This window comes from Clavelina lepadiformis, chromosome 9, assembly GCF_947623445.1.
Source record: "Clavelina lepadiformis chromosome 9, kaClaLepa1.1, whole genome shotgun sequence".
Lineage (NCBI taxonomy): Eukaryota > Metazoa > Chordata > Ascidiacea > Aplousobranchia > Clavelinidae > Clavelina > Clavelina lepadiformis.
In genome coordinates this window covers 3,830,039-3,848,575 of record NC_135248.1, presented here as the reverse complement: position 1 = coordinate 3,848,575, position 18,537 = coordinate 3,830,039, and the positions used below count along the sequence as shown (strand labels likewise).

At 36.0% G+C, this 18,537-nt stretch overlaps 13 non-coding genes across 13 annotated transcripts; all 13 read left to right on the top strand.

Moving 5' to 3' along the window:
• Window positions 1-338: 338 nt before the first annotated feature.
• On the top strand, window positions 339-410 carry Trnah-gug (transfer RNA histidin (anticodon GUG)). Its single transcript has one exon. It is a non-coding gene; the product is annotated as a tRNA-His (tRNA).
• Window positions 411-2,306: 1,896 nt separating this feature from the next.
• On the top strand, window positions 2,307-2,378 carry Trnam-cau (transfer RNA methionine (anticodon CAU)). Its single transcript has one exon. It is a non-coding gene; the product is annotated as a tRNA-Met (tRNA).
• An 8-nt stretch (window positions 2,379-2,386) lies between these two features.
• Trnah-gug (transfer RNA histidin (anticodon GUG)) lies at window positions 2,387-2,458 on the top strand. Its single transcript has one exon. It is a non-coding gene; the product is annotated as a tRNA-His (tRNA).
• A 1,895-nt stretch (window positions 2,459-4,353) lies between these two features.
• Trnam-cau (transfer RNA methionine (anticodon CAU)) lies at window positions 4,354-4,425 on the top strand. The gene has a single exon. It is a non-coding gene; the product is annotated as a tRNA-Met (tRNA).
• Window positions 4,426-5,043: 618 nt separating this feature from the next.
• On the top strand, window positions 5,044-5,115 carry Trnam-cau (transfer RNA methionine (anticodon CAU)). Its single transcript has one exon. It is a non-coding gene; the product is annotated as a tRNA-Met (tRNA).
• Window positions 5,116-5,733: 618 nt separating this feature from the next.
• Window positions 5,734-5,805, top strand: Trnam-cau (transfer RNA methionine (anticodon CAU)). The gene has a single exon. It is a non-coding gene; the product is annotated as a tRNA-Met (tRNA).
• A 1,978-nt stretch (window positions 5,806-7,783) lies between these two features.
• Window positions 7,784-7,855, top strand: Trnam-cau (transfer RNA methionine (anticodon CAU)). Its single transcript has one exon. It is a non-coding gene; the product is annotated as a tRNA-Met (tRNA).
• A 612-nt stretch (window positions 7,856-8,467) lies between these two features.
• On the top strand, window positions 8,468-8,539 carry Trnam-cau (transfer RNA methionine (anticodon CAU)). Its single transcript has one exon. It is a non-coding gene; the product is annotated as a tRNA-Met (tRNA).
• A 612-nt stretch (window positions 8,540-9,151) lies between these two features.
• Window positions 9,152-9,223, top strand: Trnam-cau (transfer RNA methionine (anticodon CAU)). Its single transcript has one exon. It is a non-coding gene; the product is annotated as a tRNA-Met (tRNA).
• A 3,350-nt stretch (window positions 9,224-12,573) lies between these two features.
• Window positions 12,574-12,645, top strand: Trnam-cau (transfer RNA methionine (anticodon CAU)). The gene has a single exon. It is a non-coding gene; the product is annotated as a tRNA-Met (tRNA).
• Window positions 12,646-13,941: 1,296 nt separating this feature from the next.
• Window positions 13,942-14,013, top strand: Trnam-cau (transfer RNA methionine (anticodon CAU)). Its single transcript has one exon. It is a non-coding gene; the product is annotated as a tRNA-Met (tRNA).
• A 2,668-nt stretch (window positions 14,014-16,681) lies between these two features.
• Trnam-cau (transfer RNA methionine (anticodon CAU)) lies at window positions 16,682-16,753 on the top strand. Its single transcript has one exon. It is a non-coding gene; the product is annotated as a tRNA-Met (tRNA).
• Window positions 16,754-18,049: 1,296 nt separating this feature from the next.
• On the top strand, window positions 18,050-18,121 carry Trnam-cau (transfer RNA methionine (anticodon CAU)). Its single transcript has one exon. It is a non-coding gene; the product is annotated as a tRNA-Met (tRNA).
• The last annotated feature ends 416 nt before the right edge of the window (window positions 18,122-18,537 follow it).

Genomic DNA, 18,537 nt, shown 5'->3' with positions numbered 1-18,537 from the left:
TACAATCTCAACAAATAACAGTATTTTCAAATGCTACCAATTTATAGCTTTTGTGTTGATAAGTTTTCTGAACACTACTATAATGTTGTATAAACTGAGTAACAAAAAGGTCAAAATACGATTGAAAAATTACATTGGGGTTTACATAAAATATGTTATATTGCGTGTAACATTCTACATTTAACTGGGTTGCTTAGTTGGTAAATTTTAAAAAAGGGTAAAATTGATGTAAACTAGAAAGCTAATGTTCACTCATTCAGCAGAGTGGCGCAGCGGAAGCGTGCTGGGCCCATAACCCAGAGGTCGATGGATCGTAACCAACTTCTGCTAATTATCCAGCTGTGATCGTATAGTGGTTAGTACTCCACGTTGTGGCCGTGGCAACCCTGGTTCGAATCCAGGTCACAGCAGATTTTGCTTTTACTGGATTGAGTGATGCAAAGCTGTTCTGTTGCTAGAGTCGAACACAATGTCCGATAACGGCCTTTCAAATCAATGCTTATCAATTCAGGTAAAAGTTGCAGATGATCAACAGCATGAATCGATGCAAATTTTTATTGCCGCAATTTCAAGAATGGGTTTATTACATATATAATTGATAATTTAATCAAAACATGAGTATAGTGGAACTGCGTGTTTATGAAACATTAAAGTTATGTAGTTTGTTTGAACTACTAACACAACATACAATCTACACAAATAACAGTATTTTCAAATGCTACCAATTTATAGCTTTTGTGTTGATAAGTTTTCTGAATACTACTATAATGTTGTATGAACTGAGTAACAAAAAGGTCAAAATACGATTGAAAAGTTACATTGGGGTTTACATCAATATGTTATATTGCGTGTGACACTCTACATTTAACTGGGTTGCTTAGTTGGTAAATTTTAATAAAAGGCTAAATTGATGTAAACTAGAAAGCTAATATTGACTCATTCAGCAGAGTGGCGCAGCGGAAGCGTGCTGGGCCCATAACCCAGAGGTCGATGGATCGTAACCAACTTCTGCTAATTATCCAGCTGTTATCGTATAGTGGTTAGTACTCCACGTTGTGGCCGTGGCAACCCTGGTTCGAATCCAGGTCACAGCAGATTTTGCTTTTACTGGATTGAGTGATGCAAAGCTGTTCTGTTGCTAGAGTCGAACACAATGTCCGATATCGGCCTTTCAAATCAATGCTTATCAATTCAGGTAAAAGTTGCAGATGATCAACAGCATGAATCGATGCAAATTTTTATTGTCGCAATCTCAATAGTGGGTTTATTACATATATAATTGATAACTTAATCAACACATGAGTAGTGGAACTGCGTGTTTATGAAACATTAATGTTATGTAGTTTGTTTGAACTACTAACACAACATACAATCTACACAAATAACAGTATTTTCAAATGCTACCAATTTATAGCTTTTGTGTTGATAAGTTTTCTGAATACTACTATAATGTTGTATGAACTGAGTAACAAAAAGGTCAAAATACGATTGAAAAATTACATTGGGGTTTACATCAATATGTTATATTGCGTGTGACACTCTACATTTAACTGGGTTGCTTAGTTGGTAAATTTTAATAAAAGGCTAAATTGATGTAAACTAGAAAGCTAATATTGACTCATTCAGCAGAGTGGCGCAGCCGAAGCGTGCTGGGCCCATAACCCAGAGGTCGATGGATCGAAACCATCCTCTGCTACTTATCCAGCTGTGATCGTATAGTGGTTAGTACTCCACGTTGTGGCCGTGGCAACCCTGATTCGAATCCAGGTCACAGCAGATTTTGCTTTTACTGGATTGAGTGATGCAAAGCTGTTCTGTTGCTAGAGTCGAACACAATGTCCGATAACGGCCTTTCAAATCAATGCTTATCAATTCAGGTAAAAGTTGCAGATGATCAACAGCATGAATCGATGCAAATTTTTATTGTCGCAATCTCAATAGTGGGTTTATTACATATATAATTGATAACTTAATCAACACATGAGTAGTGGAACTGCGTGTTTATGAAACATTAAAGTTATGTAGTTTGTTTGAACTACTAACACAACATACAATCTCAACAAATAACAGTATTTTCAAATGCTACCAATTTATAGCTTTTGTGTTGATAAGTTTTCTGAATACTACTATAATGTTGTATGAACTGAGTAACAAAAAGGTCAAAATACGATTGAAAAATTACACTGGGGTTTACATCAATATGTTATATTGCGTGTGACACTCTACATTTAACTGGGTTGCTTAGTTGGTAAATTTTAATAAAAGGCTAAATTGATGTAAACTAGAAAGCTAATATTGACTCATTCAGCAGAGTGGCGCAGCGGAAGCGTGCTGGGCCCATAACCCAGAGGTCGATGGATCGAAACCATCCTCTGCTACTTATCCAGCTGTGATCGTATAGTGGTTAGTACTCCACGTTGTGGCCGTGGCAACCCTGGTTCGAATCCAGGTCACAGCAGATTTTGCTTTTACTGGATTGAGTGATGCAAAGCTGTTCTGTTGCTAGAGTCGAACACAATGTCCGATAACGGCCTTTCAAATCAATGCTTATCAATTCAGGTAAAAGTTGCAGATGATCAACAGCATGAATCGATGCAAATTTTTATTGTCGCAATCTCAATAGTGGGTTTATTACATATATAATTGATAACTTAATCAACACATGAGTAGTGGAACTGCGTGTTTATGAAACATTAAAGTTATGTAGTTTGTTTGAACTACTAACACAACATACAATCTCAACAAATAACAGTATTTTCAAATGCTACCAATTTATAGCTTTTGTGTTGATAAGTTTTCTGAATACTACTATAATGTTGTATGAACTGAGTAACAAAAAGGTCAAAATACGATTGAAAAATTACATTGGGGTTTACATCAATATGTTATATTGCGTGTGACACTCTACATTTAACTGGGTTGCTTAGTTGGTAAATTTTAATAAAAGGCTAAATTGATGTAAACTAGAAAGCTAGTATTGACTCATTCAGCAGAGTGGCGCAGCGGAAGCGTGCTCGGCCCATAACCCAGAGGTCGATGGATCGAAACCATCCTCTGCTACTTATCCAGCTGTGATCGTATAGTGGTTAGTACTCCACGTTGTGGCCGTGGCAACCCTGATTCGAATCCAGGTCACAGCAGATTTTGCTTTTACTGGATTGAGTGATGCAAAGCTGTTCTGTTGCTAGAGTCGAACACAATGTCCGATAACGGCCTTTCAAATCAATGCTTATCAATTCAGGTAAAAGTTGCAGATGATCAACAGCATGAATCGATGCAAATTTTTATTGTCGCAATCTCAATAGTGGGTTTATTACATATATAATTGATAACTTAATCAACACATGAGTAGTGGAACTGCGTGTTTATGAAACATTAAAGTTATGTAATTTGTTTGAACTACTAACACAACATACAATCTACACATATAACAGTATTTTCAAATGCTACCAATTTATAGCTTTTGTGTTGATAAGTTTTTTGAATACTACTATAATGTTGTATGAACTGAGTAACAAAAAAGTCAAAATACGATTGAAAAATTACATTGGGGTTTACATCAATATGTTATATTGCGTGTGACATTCTACATTTAACTGGGTTGCTTAGTTGGTAAATTTTAAAAAAGGCTAAAATTGATGTAAACTGGAAGGCTAATATTCACTCATTCAGCATAGTGGCGCAGCGGAAGCATGCTGGGCCCATAACCCAGAGGTCGAAGGATCGAAACCATCCTCTGCTACTTATCCAGCTGTGATCGTATAGTGGTTAGTACTCCACGTTGTGGCCGTGGCAACCCTGATTCGAATCCAGGTCACAGCAGATTTTGCTTTTACTGGATTGAGTGATGCAAAGCTGTTCTGTTGCTAGAGTCGAACACAATGTCCGATAACGGCCTTTCAAATCAATGCTTATCAATTCAGGTAAAAGTTGCAGATGATCAACAGCATGAATCGATGCAAATTTTTATTGCCGCAATTTCAAGAATGGGTTTATTACATATATAATTGATAATTTAATCAAAACATGAGTATAGTGGAACTGCGTGTTTATGAAACATTAAAGTTATGTAGTTTGTTTGAACTACTAACACAACATACAATCTACACAAATAACAGTATTTTCAAATGCTACCAATTTATAGCTTTTGTGTTGATAAGTTTCCTGAATACTACTATAATGTTGTATGAACTGAGTAACAAAAAGGTCAAATACGATTGAAAAATTACATTGGGGTTTACATCAATATGTTATATTGCGTGTGACACTCTACATTTAACTGGGTTGCTTAGTTGGTAAATTTTAATAAAAGGCTAAATTGATGTAAACTAGAAAGCTAATATTGACTCATTCAGCAGAGTGGCGCAGCGGAAGCGTGCTGGGCCCATAACCCAGAGGTCGATGGATCGAAACCATCCTCTGCTACTTATCCAGCTGTGATCGTATAGTGGTTAGTACTCCACGTTGTGGCCGTGGCAACCCTGATTCGAATCCAGGTCACAGCAGATTTTGCTTTTACTGGATTGAGTGATGCAAAGCTGTTCTGTTGCTAGAGTCGAACACAATGTCCGATATCGGCCTTTCAAATCAATGCTTATCAATTCAGGTAAAAGTTGCAGATGATCAACAGCATGAATCGATGCAAATTTTTATTGTCGCAATTTCAATAATGGGTTTATTACATATATAATTGATAATTTAATCAAAACATGAGTAGTGGAACTGCGTGTTTATAAAACATTAAAGTTATGTATTTATGTAGTTTGTTTGAACTACTAACACAACATACAATCTCAACAAATAACAGTGTTTTCAAATGCTACCAATTTATAGCTTTTGTGTTGATAAGTTTTCTGAATACTACTATAATGTTGTATAAACTGAGTAAAAAAAGGTCAAAATACGATTGAAAAATTACATTGGGGTTTACATAAAATATGTTATATTGCGTGTGACATTCTACATTTAACTGGGTTGCTTAGTTGGTAAATTTTAAAAAAGGGTAAAATTGATGTAAACTAGAAAGCTAATATTCACTCATTCAGCAGAGTGGCGCAGCGGAAGCGTGCTGGGCCCATAACCCAGAGGTCGATGGATCGAAACCATCCTCTGCTACTTATCCAGCTGTGATCGTATAGTGGTTAGTACTCCACGTTGTGGCCGTGGCAACACTGATTCGAATCCAGGTCACAGCAGATTTTGCTTTTACTGGATTGAGTGATGCAAAGCTGTTCTGTTGCTAGAGTCGAACACAATGTCCGATAACGGCCTTTCAAATCAATGCTTATCAATTCAGGTAAAAGTTGCAGATGATCAACAGCATGAATCGATGCAAATTTTTATTGTCGCAATTTCAATAATGGGTTTATTACATATATAATTGATAATTTCATCAAAACATGAGTAGTGGAACTGCGTGTTTATAAAACATTAAAGTTATGTATTTATGTAGTTTGTTTGAACTACTAACACAACATACAATCTCAACAAATAACAGTATTTTCAAATGCTACCAATTTATAGCTTTTGTGTTGATAAGTTTTCTGAATACTACTATAATGTTGTATAAACTGAGTAAAAAAAGGTCAAAGTACGATTGAAAAATTACATTGGGGTTTACATAAAATATGTTATATTGCGTGTAACATTCTACATTTAACTGGGTTGCTTAGTTGGTAAATTTTAAAAAAGGGTAAAATTGATGTAAACTAGAAAGCTAATATTCACTCATTCAGCAGAGTGGCGCAGCGGAAGCGTGCTGGGCCCATAACCCAGAGGTCGATGGATCGAAACCATCCTCTGCTACTTATCCAGCTGTGATCGTATAGTGGTTAGTACTCCACTTTGTGGCCGTGGCAACCCTGATTCGAATCCAGGTCACAGCAGATTTTGCTTTTACTGGATTGAGTGATGCAAAGCTGTTCTGTTGCTAGAGTCGAACACAATGTCCGATAACGGCCTTTCAAATCAATGCTTATCAATTCAGGTAAAAGTTGCAGATGATCAACAGCATGAATCGATGCAAATTTTTATTGCCGCAATTTCAACAATGGGTTTATTACATATATAATTGATAATTTAATCAAAACATGAGTATAGTGGAACTGCGTGTTTATGAAACATTAAAGTTATGTAGTTTGTTTGAACTACTAACACAACATACAATCTACACAAATAACAGTATTTTAAAATGCTACCAATTTATAGCTTTTGTGTTGATAAGTTTTCTGAATACTACTATAATGTTGTATGAACTGAGTAACAAAAAGGTCAAAATACGATTGAAAAATTACATTGGGGTTTACATCAATATGTTATATTGCGTGTGACACTCTACATTTAACTGGGTTGCTTAGTTGGTAAATTTTAATAAAAGGCAAAATTGATGTAAACTAGAAAGCTAATATTGACTCATTCAGCAGAGTGGCGCAGCGGAAGCGTGCTGGGCCCATAACCCAGAGGTCGATGGATCGAAACCATCTTCTGCTAATTATCCAGCTGTGATCGTATAGTGGTTAGTACTCCACGTTGTGGCCGTGGCAACCCTGATTCGAATCCAGGTCACAGCAGATTTTGCTTTTACTGGATTGAGTGATGCAAAGCTGTTCTGTTGCTAGAGTCGAACACAATGTCCGATAACGGCCTTTCAAATCAATGCTTATCAATTCAGGTAAAAATTGCAGATGATCAACAGCATGAATCGATGCAAATTTTTATTGTCGCAATCTCAATAGTGGGTTTATTACATATATAATTGATAACTTAATCAACACATGAGTAGTGGAACTGCATGTTTATGAAACATTAAAGTTATGTAGTTTGTTTGAACTACTAACACAACATACAATCTACACAAATAACAGTATTTTCAAATGCTACCAATTTATAGCTTTTGTGTTGATAAGTTTTCTGAATACTACTATAATGTTGTATGAACTGAGTAACAAAAAGGTCAAAATACGATTGAAAAATTACATTGGGGTTTACATCAATATGTTATATTGCGTGTGACACTCTACATTTAACTGGGTTGCTTAGTTGGTAAATTTTAATAAAAGGCTAAATTGATGTAAACTAGAAAGCTAATATTGACTCATTCAGCAGAGTGGCGCAGCGGAAGCGTGCTGGGCCCATAACCCAGAGGTCGATTGATCGAAACCATCCTCTGCTACTTATCCAGCTGTGATCGTATAGTGGTTAGTACTCCACGTTGTGGCCGTGGCAACACTGATTCGAATCCAGGTCACAGCAGATTTTGCTTTTACTGGATTGAGTGATGCAAAGCTGTTCTGTTGCTAGAGTCGAACACAATGTCCGATAACGGCCTTTCAAATCAATGCTTATCAATTCAGGTAAAAGTTGCAGATGATCAACAGCATGAATCGATGCAAATTTTTATTGCCGCAATTTCAAGAATTGGTTTATTACATATATAATTGATAATTTAATCAAAACATGAGTATAGTGGAACTGCGTGTTTATGAAACATTAAAGTTATGTAGTTTGTTTGAACTACTAACACAACATACAATCTACACAAATAACAGTATTTTAAAATGCTACCAATTTATAGCTTTTGTGTTGATAAGTTTTCTGAATACTACTATAATGTTGTATGAACTGAGTAACAAAAAGGTCAAAATACGATTGAAAAATTACATTGCGGTTTACATCAATATGTTATATTGCGTGTGACACTCTACATTTAACTGGGTTGCTTATTTGGTAAATTTTAATAAAAGGCTAAATTGATGTAAACTAGAAAGCTAATATTGACTCATTCAGCAGAGTGGCGCAGCGGAAGCGTGCTGGGCCCATAACCCAGAGGTCGATGGATCGAAACCATCCTCTGCTACTTATCCAGCTGTGATCGTATAGTGGTTAGTACTCCACGTTGTGGCCGTGGCAACCCTGATTCGAATCCAGGTCACAGCAGATTTTGCTTTTACTGGATTGAGTGATGCAAAGCTGTTCTGTTGCTAGAGTCGAACACAATGTCCGATAACGGCCTTTCAAATCAATGCTTATCAATTCAGGTAAAAGTTGCAGATGATCAACAGCATGAATCGATGCAAATTTTTATTGTCGCAATCTCAATAGTGGGTTTATTACATATATAATTGATAATTTAATCAAAACATGAGTATAGTGGAACTGCGTGTTTATGAAACATTAAAGTTATGTAGTTTGTTTGAACTACTAACACAACATACAATCTACACAAATAACAATATTTTCAAATGCTACCAATTTATAGCTTTTGTGTTGATAAGTTTTCTGAATACTACTATAATGTTGTATGAACTGAGTAACAAAAAGGTCAAAATACGATTGAAAAATTACATTGGGGTTTACATCAATATGTTATATTGCGTGTGACACTCTACATTTAACTGGGTTGCTTAGTTGGTAAATTTTAATAAAAGGCTAAATTGATGGAAACTAGAAAGCTAATATTGACTCATTCAGCAGAGTGGCGCAGCGGAAGCGTGCTGGGCCCATAACCCAGAGGTCGATGGATCGAAACCATCCTCTGCTACTTATCCAGCTGTGATCGTATAGTGGTTAGTACTCCACGTTGTGGCCGTGGCAACCCTGATTCGAATCCAGGTCACAGCAGATTTTGCTTTTACTGGATTGAGTGATGCAAAGCTGTTCTGTTGCTAGAGTCGAACACAATGTCCGATAACGGCCTTTCAAATCAATGCTTATCAATTCAGGTAAAAGTTGCAGATGATCAACAGCATGAATCGATGCAAATTTTTATTGCCGCAATTACAAGAATGGGTTTATTACATATATAATTGATAATTTAATCAAAACATGAGTATAGTGGAACTGCGTGTTTATGAAACATTAAAGTTATGTAGTTTGTTTGAACTACTAACACAACATACAATCTACACAAATAACAGTATTTTCAAATGCTACCGATTTATAGCTTTTGTGTTGATAAGTTTTCTGAATACTACTATAATGTTGTATAAACTGAGTAACAAAAAGGTCAAAATACGATTGAAAAATTACATTGGGGTTTACATCAATATGTTATATTGCGTGTGACACTCTACATTTAACTGGGTTGCTTAGTTGGTAAATTTTAATAAAAGGCTAAATTGATGTAAACTAGAAAGCTAATATTGACTCATTCAGCAGAGTGGCGCAGCGGAAGCGTGCTGGGCCCATAACCCAGAGGTCGATGGATCGAAACCATCCTCTGCTACTTATCCAGCTGTGATCGTATAGTGGTTAGTACTCCACGTTGTGGCCGTGGCAACCCTGATTCGAATCCAGGTCACAGCAGATTTTGCTTTTACTGGATTGAGTGATGCAAAGCTGTTCTGTTGCTAGAGTCGAACACAATGTCCGATAACGGCCTTTCAAATCAATGCTTATCAATTCAGGTAAAAGTTGCAGATGATCAACGGCATGAATCGATGCAAATTTTTATTGTCGCAATCTCAATAGTGGGTTTATTACATATATAATTGATAATTTCATCAAAACATGAGTAGTGGAACTGCGTGTTTATAAAACATTAAAGTTATGTATTTATGTAGTTTGTTTGAACTACTAACACAATATACAATCTCAACAAATAACAGTATTTTCAAATGCTACCAATTTATAGCTTTTGTGTTGATAAGTTTTCTGAATACTACTATAATGTTGTATAAACTGAGTAAAAAAAGGTCAAAATACGATTGAAAAATTACATTGGGGTTTACATAAAATATGTTATATTGCGTGTAACATTCTACATTTAACTGGGTTGCTTAGTTGGTAAATTTTAAAAAAGGGTAAAATTGATGTAAACTAGAAAGCTAATATTCACTCATTCAGCAGAGTGGCGCAGCGGAAGCGTGCTGGGCCCATAACCCAGAGGTCGATGGATCAAAACCATCCTCTGCTACTTATCCAGCTGTGATCGTATAGTGGTTAGTACTCCACGTTGTGGCCGTGGCAATCCTGCTTCGAATCCAGGTCACAGCAGATTTTGCTTTTACTGGATTGAGTGATGCAAAGCTGTTCTGTTGCTAGAGTCGAACACAATGTCCGATAACGGCCTTTCAAATCAATGCTTATCAATTCAGGTAAAAGTTGCAGATGATCAACAGCATGAATCGATGCAAATTTTTATTGCCGCAATTTCAAGAATGGGTTTATTACATATATAATTGATAACTTAATCAACACAAGAGTAGTGGAACTGCGTGTTTATGAAACATTAAAGTTATGTAGTTTGTTTGAACTACTAACACAACATACAATCTACACAAATAACAGTATTTTCAAATGCTACCAATTTATAGCTTTTGTGTTGATAAGTTTTCTGAATACTATTATAATGTTGTATGAACTGAGTAACAAAAAGGTCAAAATACGATTGAAAAATTACATTGGGGTTTACATCAATATGTTATATTGCGTGTGACACTCTACATTTAACTGGGTTGCTTAGTTGGTAAATTTTAATAAAAGGCTAAATTGATGTAAACTAGAAAGCTAATATTGACTCATTCAGCAGAGTGGCGCAGCGGAAGCGTGCTGGGCCCATAACCCAGAGGTCGATGGATTGAAACCATCCTCTGCTACTTATCCAGCTGTGATCGTATAGTGGTTGGTACTCCACGTTGTGGCCGTGGCAACCCTGATTCGAATCCAGGTCACAGCAGATTTTGCTTTTACTGGATTGAGTGATGCAAAGCTGTTCTGTTGCTAGAGTCGAACACAATGTCCGATAACGGCCTTTCAAATCAATGCTTATCAATTCAGGTAAAAGTTGCAGAATATCAACAGCATGAATCGATGCAAATTTTTATTGCCGCAATTTCAACAATGGGTTTATTACATATATAATTGATAATTTAATCAAAACATGAGTATAGTGGAACTGCGTGTTTATGAAACATTAAAGTTATGTAGTTTGTTTGAACTACTAACACAACATACAATCTACACAAATAACAGTATTTTAAAATGCTACCAATTTATAGCTTTTGTGTTGATAAGTTTTCTGAATACTACTATAATGTTGTATGAACTGAGTAACAAAAAGGTCAAAATACGATTGAAAAGTTACATTGGGGTTTACATCAATATGTTATATTGCGTGTGACACTCTACATTTAACTGGGTTGCTTAGTTGGTAAATTTTAATAAAAGGCAAAATTGATGTAAACTAGAAAGCTAATATTGACTCATTCAGCAGAGTGGCGCAGCGGAAGCGTGCTGGGCCCATAACCCAGAGGTCGATGGATCGAAACCATCTTCTGCTAATTATCCAGCTGTGATCGTATAGTGGTTAGTACTCCACGTTGTGGCCGTGGCAACCCTGATTCGAATCCAGGTCACAGCAGATTTTGCTTTTACTGGATTGAGTGATGCAAAGCTGTTCTGTTGCTAGAGTCGAACACAATGTCCGATAACGGCCTTTCAAATCAATGCTTATCAATTCAGGTAAAAATTGCAGATGATCAACAGCATGAATCGATGCAAATTTTTATTGTCGCAATCTCAATAGTGGGTTTATTACATATATAATTGATAACTTAATCAACACATGAGTAGTGGAACTGCATGTTTATGAAACATTAAAGTTATGTAGTTTGTTTGAACTACTAACACAACATACAATCTACACAAATAACAGTATTTTCAAATGCTACCAATTTATAGCTTTTGTGTTGATAAGTTTTCTGAATACTACTATAATGTTGTATGAACTGAGTAACAAAAAGGTCAAAATACGATTGAAAAATTACATTGGGGTTTACATCAATATGTTATATTGCGTGTGACACTCTACATTTAACTGGGTTGCTTAGTTGGTAAATTTTAATAAAAGGCTAAATTGATGTAAACTAGAAAGCTAATATTGACTCATTCAGCAGAGTGGCGCAGCGGAAGCGTGCTGGGCCCATAACCCAGAGGTCGATTGATCGAAACCATCCTCTGCTACTTATCCAGCTGTGATCGTATAGTGGTTAGTACTCCACGTTGTGGCCGTGGCAACACTGATTCGAATCCAGGTCACAGCAGATTTTGCTTTTACTGGATTGAGTGATGCAAAGCTGTTCTGTTGCTAGAGTCGAACACAATGTCCGATAACGGCCTTTCAAATCAATGCTTATCAATTCAGGTAAAAGTTGCAGATGATCAACAGCATGAATCGATGCAAATTTTTATTGCCGCAATTTCAAGAATGGGTTTATTACATATATAATTGATAATTTAATCAAAACATGAGTATAGTGGAACTGCGTGTTTATGAAACATTAAAGTTATGTAGTTTGTTTGAACTACTAACACAACATACAATCTACACAAATAACAGTATTTTAAAATGCTACCAATTTATAGCTTTTGTGTTGATAAGTTTTCTGAATACTACTATAATGTTGTATGAACTGAGTAACAAAAAAGTCAAAATACGATTGAAAAATTACATTGCGGTTTACATCAATATGTTATATTGCGTGTGACACTCTACATTTAACTGGGTTGCTTATTTGGTAAATTTTAATAAAAGGCTAAATTGATGTAAACTAGAAAGCTAATATTGACTCATTCAGCAGAGTGGCGCAGCGGAAGCGTGCTGGGCCCATAACCCAGAGGTCGATGGATCGAAACCATCCTCTGCTACTTATCCAGCTGTGATCGTATAGTGGTTAGTACTCCACGTTGTGGCCGTGGCAACCCAGATTCGAATCCAGGTCACAGCAGATTTTGCTTTTACTGGATTGAGTGATGCAAAGCTGTTCTGTTGCTAGAGTCGAACACAATGTCCGATAACGGCCTTTCAAATCAATGCTTATCAATTCAGGTAAAAGTTGCAGATGATCAACAGCATGAATCGATGCAAATTTTTATTGTCGCAATCTCAATTGTGGGTTTATTACATATATAATTGATAATTTAATCAAAACATGAGTATAGTGGAACTGCGTGTTTATGAAACATTAAAGTTATGTAGTTTGTTTGAACTACTAACACAACATACAATCTACACAAATAACAATATTTTCAAATGCTACCAATTTATAGCTTTTGTGTTGATAAGTTTTCTGAATACTACTATAATGTTGTATGAACTGAGTAACAAAAAGGTCAAAATACGATTGAAAAATTACATTGGGGTTTACATCAATATGTTATATTGCGTGTGACACTCTACATTTAACTGGGTTGCTTAGTTGGTAAATTTTAATAAAAGGCTAAATTGATGGAAACTAGAAAGCTAATATTGACTCATTCAGCAGAGTGGCGCAGCGGAAGCGTGCTGGGCCCATAACCCAGAGGTCGATGGATCGAAACAATCCTCTGCTACTTATCCAGCTGTGATCGTATAGTGGTTAGTACTCCACGTTGTGGCCGTGGCAACCCTGATTCGAATCCAGGTCACAGCAGATTTTGCTTTTACTGGATTGAGTGATGCAAAGCTGTTCTGTTGCTAGAGTCGAACACAATGTCCGATAACGGCCTTTCAAATCAATGCTTATCAATTCAGGTAAAAGTTGCAGATGATCAACAGCATGAATCGATGCAAATTTTTATTGCCGCAATTACAAGAATGGGTTTATTACATATATAATTGATAATTTAATCAAAACATGAGTATAGTGGAACTGCGTGTTTATGAAACATTAAAGTTATGTAGTTTGTTTGAACTACTAACACAACATACAATCTACACAAATAACAGTATTTTCAAATGCTACCGATTTATAGCTTTTGTGTTGATAAGTTTTCTGAATACTACTATAATGTTGTATAAACTGAGTAACAAAAAGGTCAAAATACGATTGAAAAATTACATTGGGGTTTACATCAATATGTTATATTGCGTGTGACACTCTACATTTAACTGGGTTGCTTAGTTGGTAAATTTTAATAAAAGGCTAAATTGATGTAAACTAGAAAGCTAATATTGACTCATTCAGCAGAGTGGCGCAGCGGAAGCGTGCTGGGCCCATAACCCAGAGGTCGATGGATCGAAACCATCCTCTGCTACTTATCCAGCTGTGATCGTATAGTGGTTAGTACTCCACGTTGTGGCCGTGGTAACCCTGATTCGAATCCAGGTCACAGCAGATTTTGCTTTTACTGGATTGAGTGATGCAAAGCTGTTCTGTTGCTAGAGTCGAACACAATGTCCGATAACGGCCTTTCAAATCAATGCTTATCAATTCAGGTAAAAGTTGCAGATGATCAACAGCATGAATCGATGCAAATTTTTATTGTCGCAATCTCAATAGTGGGTTTATTACATATATAATTGATAATTTCATCAAAACATGAGTAGTGGAACTGCGTGTTTATAAAACATTAAAGTTATGTATTTATGTAGTTTGTTTGAACTACTAACACAACATACAATCTCAACAAATAACAGTATTTTCAAATGCTACCAATTTATAGCTTTTGTGTTGATAAGTTTTCTGAATACTACTATAATGTTGTATAAACTGAGTAAAAAAAGGTCAAAATACGATTGAAAAATTACATTGGGGTTTACATAAAATATGTTATATTGCGTGTAACATTCTACATTTAACTGGGTTGCTTAGTTGGTAAATTTTAAAAAAGGGTAAAATTGATGTAAACTAGAAAGCTAATATTCACTCATTCAGCAGAGTGGCGCAGCGGAAGCGTGCTGGGCCCATAACCCAGAGGTCGATGGATCAAAACCATCCTCTGCTACTTATCCAGCTGTGATCGTATAGTGGTTAGTACTCCACGTTGTGGCCGTGGCAACCCTGCTTCGAATCCAGGTCACAGCAGATTTTGCTTTTACTGGATTGAGTGATGCAAAGCTGTTCTGTTGCTAGAGTCGAACACAATGTCCGATAACGGCCTTTCAAATCAATGCTTATCAATTCAGGTAAAAGTTGCAGATGATCAACAGCATGAATCGATGCAAATTTTTATTGCCGCAATTTCAACAATGGGTTTATTACATATATAATTGATAATTTAATCAAAACATGAGTATAGTGGAACTGCGTGTTTATGAAACATTAAAGTTATGTAGTTTGTTTGAACTACTAACACAACATACAATCTACACAAATAACAGTATTTTAAAATGCTACCAATTTATAGCTTTTGTGTTGATAAGTTTTCTGAATACTACTATAATGTTGTATGAACTGAGTAACAAAAAGGTCAAAATACGATTGAAAAGTTACATTGGGGTTTACATCAATATGTTATATTGCGTGTGACACTCTACATTTAACTGGGTTGCTTAGTTGGTAAATTTTAATAAAAGGCAAAATTGATGTAAACTAGAAAGCTAATATTGACTCATTCAGCAGAGTGGCGCAGCGGAAGCGTGCTGGGCCCATAACCCAGAGGTCGATGGATCGAAACCATCTTCTGCTAATTATCCAGCTGTGATCGTATAGTGGTTAGTACTCCACGTTGTGGCCGTGGCAACCCTGATTCGAATCCAGGTCACAGCAGATTTTGCTTTTACTGGATTGAGTGATGCAAAGCTGTTCTGTTGCTAGAGTCGAACACAATGTCCGATAACGGCCTTTCAAATCAATGCTTATCAATTCAGGTAAAAATTGCAGATGATCAACAGCATGAATCGATGCAAATTTTTATTGTCGCAATCTCAATAGTGGGTTTATTACATATATAATTGATAACTTAATCAACACATGAGTAGTGGAACTGCATGTTTATGAAACATTAAAGTTATGTAGTTTGTTTGAACTACTAACACAACATACAATCTACACAAATAACAGTATTTTCAAATGCTACCAATTTATAGCTTTTGTGTTGATAAGTTTTCTGAATACTACTATAATGTTGTATGAACTGAGTAACAAAAAGGTCAAAATACGATTGAAAAATTACATTGGGGTTTACATCAATATGTTATATTGCGTGTGACACTCTACATTTAACTGGGTTGCTTAGTTGGTAAATTTTAATAAAAGGCTAAATTGATGTAAACTAGAAAGCTAATATTGACTCATTCAGCAGAGTGGCGCAGCGGAAGCGTGCTGGGCCCATAACCCAGAGGTCGATTGATCGAAACCATCCTCTGCTACTTATCCAGCTGTGATCGTATAGTGGTTAGTACTCCACGTTGTGGCCGTGGCAACACTGATTCGAATCCAGGTCACAGCAGATTTTGCTTTTACTGGATTGAGTGATGCAAAGCTGTTCTGTTGCTAGAGTCGAACACAATGTCCGATAACGGCCTTTCAAATCAATGCTTATCAATTCAGGTAAAAGTTGCAGATGATCAACAGCATGAATCGATGCAAATTTTTATTGCCGCAATTTCAAGAATGGGTTTATTACATATATAATTGATAATTTAATCAAAACATGAGTATAGTGGAACTGCGTGTTTATGAAACATTAAAGTTATGTAGTTTGTTTGAACTACTAACACAACATACAATCTACACAAATAACAGTATTTTAAAATGCTACCAATTTATAGCTTTTGTGTTGATAAGTTTTCTGAATACTACTATAATGTTGTATGAACTGAGTAACAAAAAAGTCAAAATACGATTGAAAAATTACATTGCGGTTTACATCAATATGTTATATTGCGTGTGACACTCTACATTTAACTGGGTTGCTTATTTGGTAAATTTTAATAAAAGGCTAAATTGATGTAAACTAGAAAGCTAATATTGACTCATTCAGCAGAGTGGCGCAGCGGAAGCGTGCTGGGCCCATAACCCAGAGGTCGATGGATCGAAACCATCCTCTGCTACTTATCCAGCTGTGATCGTATAGTGGTTAGTACTCCACGTTGTGGCCGTGGCAACCCTGATTCGAATCCAGGTCACAGCAGATTTTGCTTTTACTGGATTGAGTGATGCAAAGCTGTTCTGTTGCTAGAGTCGAACACAATGTCCGATAACGGCCTTTCAAATCAATGCTTATCAATTCAGGTAAAAGTTGCAGATGATCAACAGCATGAATCGATGCAAATTTTTATTGTCGCAATCTCAATTGTGGGTTTATTACATATATAATTGATAATTTAATCAAAACATGAGTATAGTGGAACTGCGTGTTTATGAAACATTAAAGTTATGTAGTTTGTTTGAACTACTAACACAACATACAATCTACACAAATAACAATATTTTCAAATGCTACCAATTTATAGCTTTTGTGTTGATAAGTTTTCTGAATACTACTATAATGTTGTATGAACTGAGTAACAAAAAGGTCAAAATACGATTGAAAAATTACATTGGGGTTTACATCAATATGTTATATTGCGTGTGACACTCTACATTTAACTGGGTTGCTTAGTTGGTAAATTTTAATAAAAGGCTAAATTGATGGAAACTAGAAAGCTAATATTGACTCATTCAGCAGAGTGGCGCAGCGGAAGCGTGCTGGGCCCATAACCCAGAGGTCGATGGATCGAAACAATCCTCTGCTACTTATCCAGCTGTGATCGTATAGTGGTTAGTACTCCACGTTGTGGCCGTGGCAACCCTGATTCGAATCCAGGTCACAGCAGATTTTGCTTTTACTGGATTGAGTGATGCAAAGCTGTTCTGTTGCTAGAGTCGAACACAATGTCCGATAACGGCCTTTCAAATCAATGCTTATCAATTCAGGTAAAAGTTGCAGATGATCAACAGCATGAATCGATGCAAATTTTTATTGCCGCAATTACAAGAATGGGTTTATTACATATATAATTGATAATTTAATCAAAACATGAGTATAGTGGAACTGCGTGTTTATGAAACATTAAAGTTATGTAGTTTGTTTGAACTACTAACACAACATACAATCTACACAAATAACAGTATTTTCAAATGCTACCGATTTATAGCTTTTGTGTTGATAAGTTTTCTGAATACTACTATAATGTTGTATAAACTGAGTAACAAAAAGGTCAAAATACGATTGAAAAATTACATTGGGGTTTACATCAATATGTTATATTGCGTGTGACACTCTACATTTAACTGGGTTGCTTAGTTGGTAAATTTTAATAAAAGGCTAAATTGATGTAAACTAGAAAGCTAATATTGACTCATTCAGCAGAGTGGCGCAGCGGAAGCGTGCTGGGCCCATAACCCAGAGGTCGATGGATCGAAACCATCCTCTGCTACTTATCCAGCTGTGATCGTATAGTGGTTAGTACTCCACGTTGTGGCCGTGGTAACCCTGATTCGAATCCAGGTCACAGCAGATTTTGCTTTTACTGGATTGAGTGATGCAAAGCTGTTCTGTTGCTAGAGTCGAACACAATGTCCGATAACGGCCTTTCAAATCAATGCTTATCAATTCAGGTAAAAGTTGCAGATGATCAACAGCATGAATCGATGCAAATTTTTATTGTCGCAATCTCAATAGTGGGTTTATTACATATATAATTGATAATTTCATCAAAACATGAGTAGTGGAACTGCGTGTTTATAAAACATTAAAGTTATGTATTTATGTAGTTTGTTTGAACTACTAACACAACATACAATCTCAACAAATAACAGTATTTTCAAATGCTACCAATTTATAGCTTTTGTG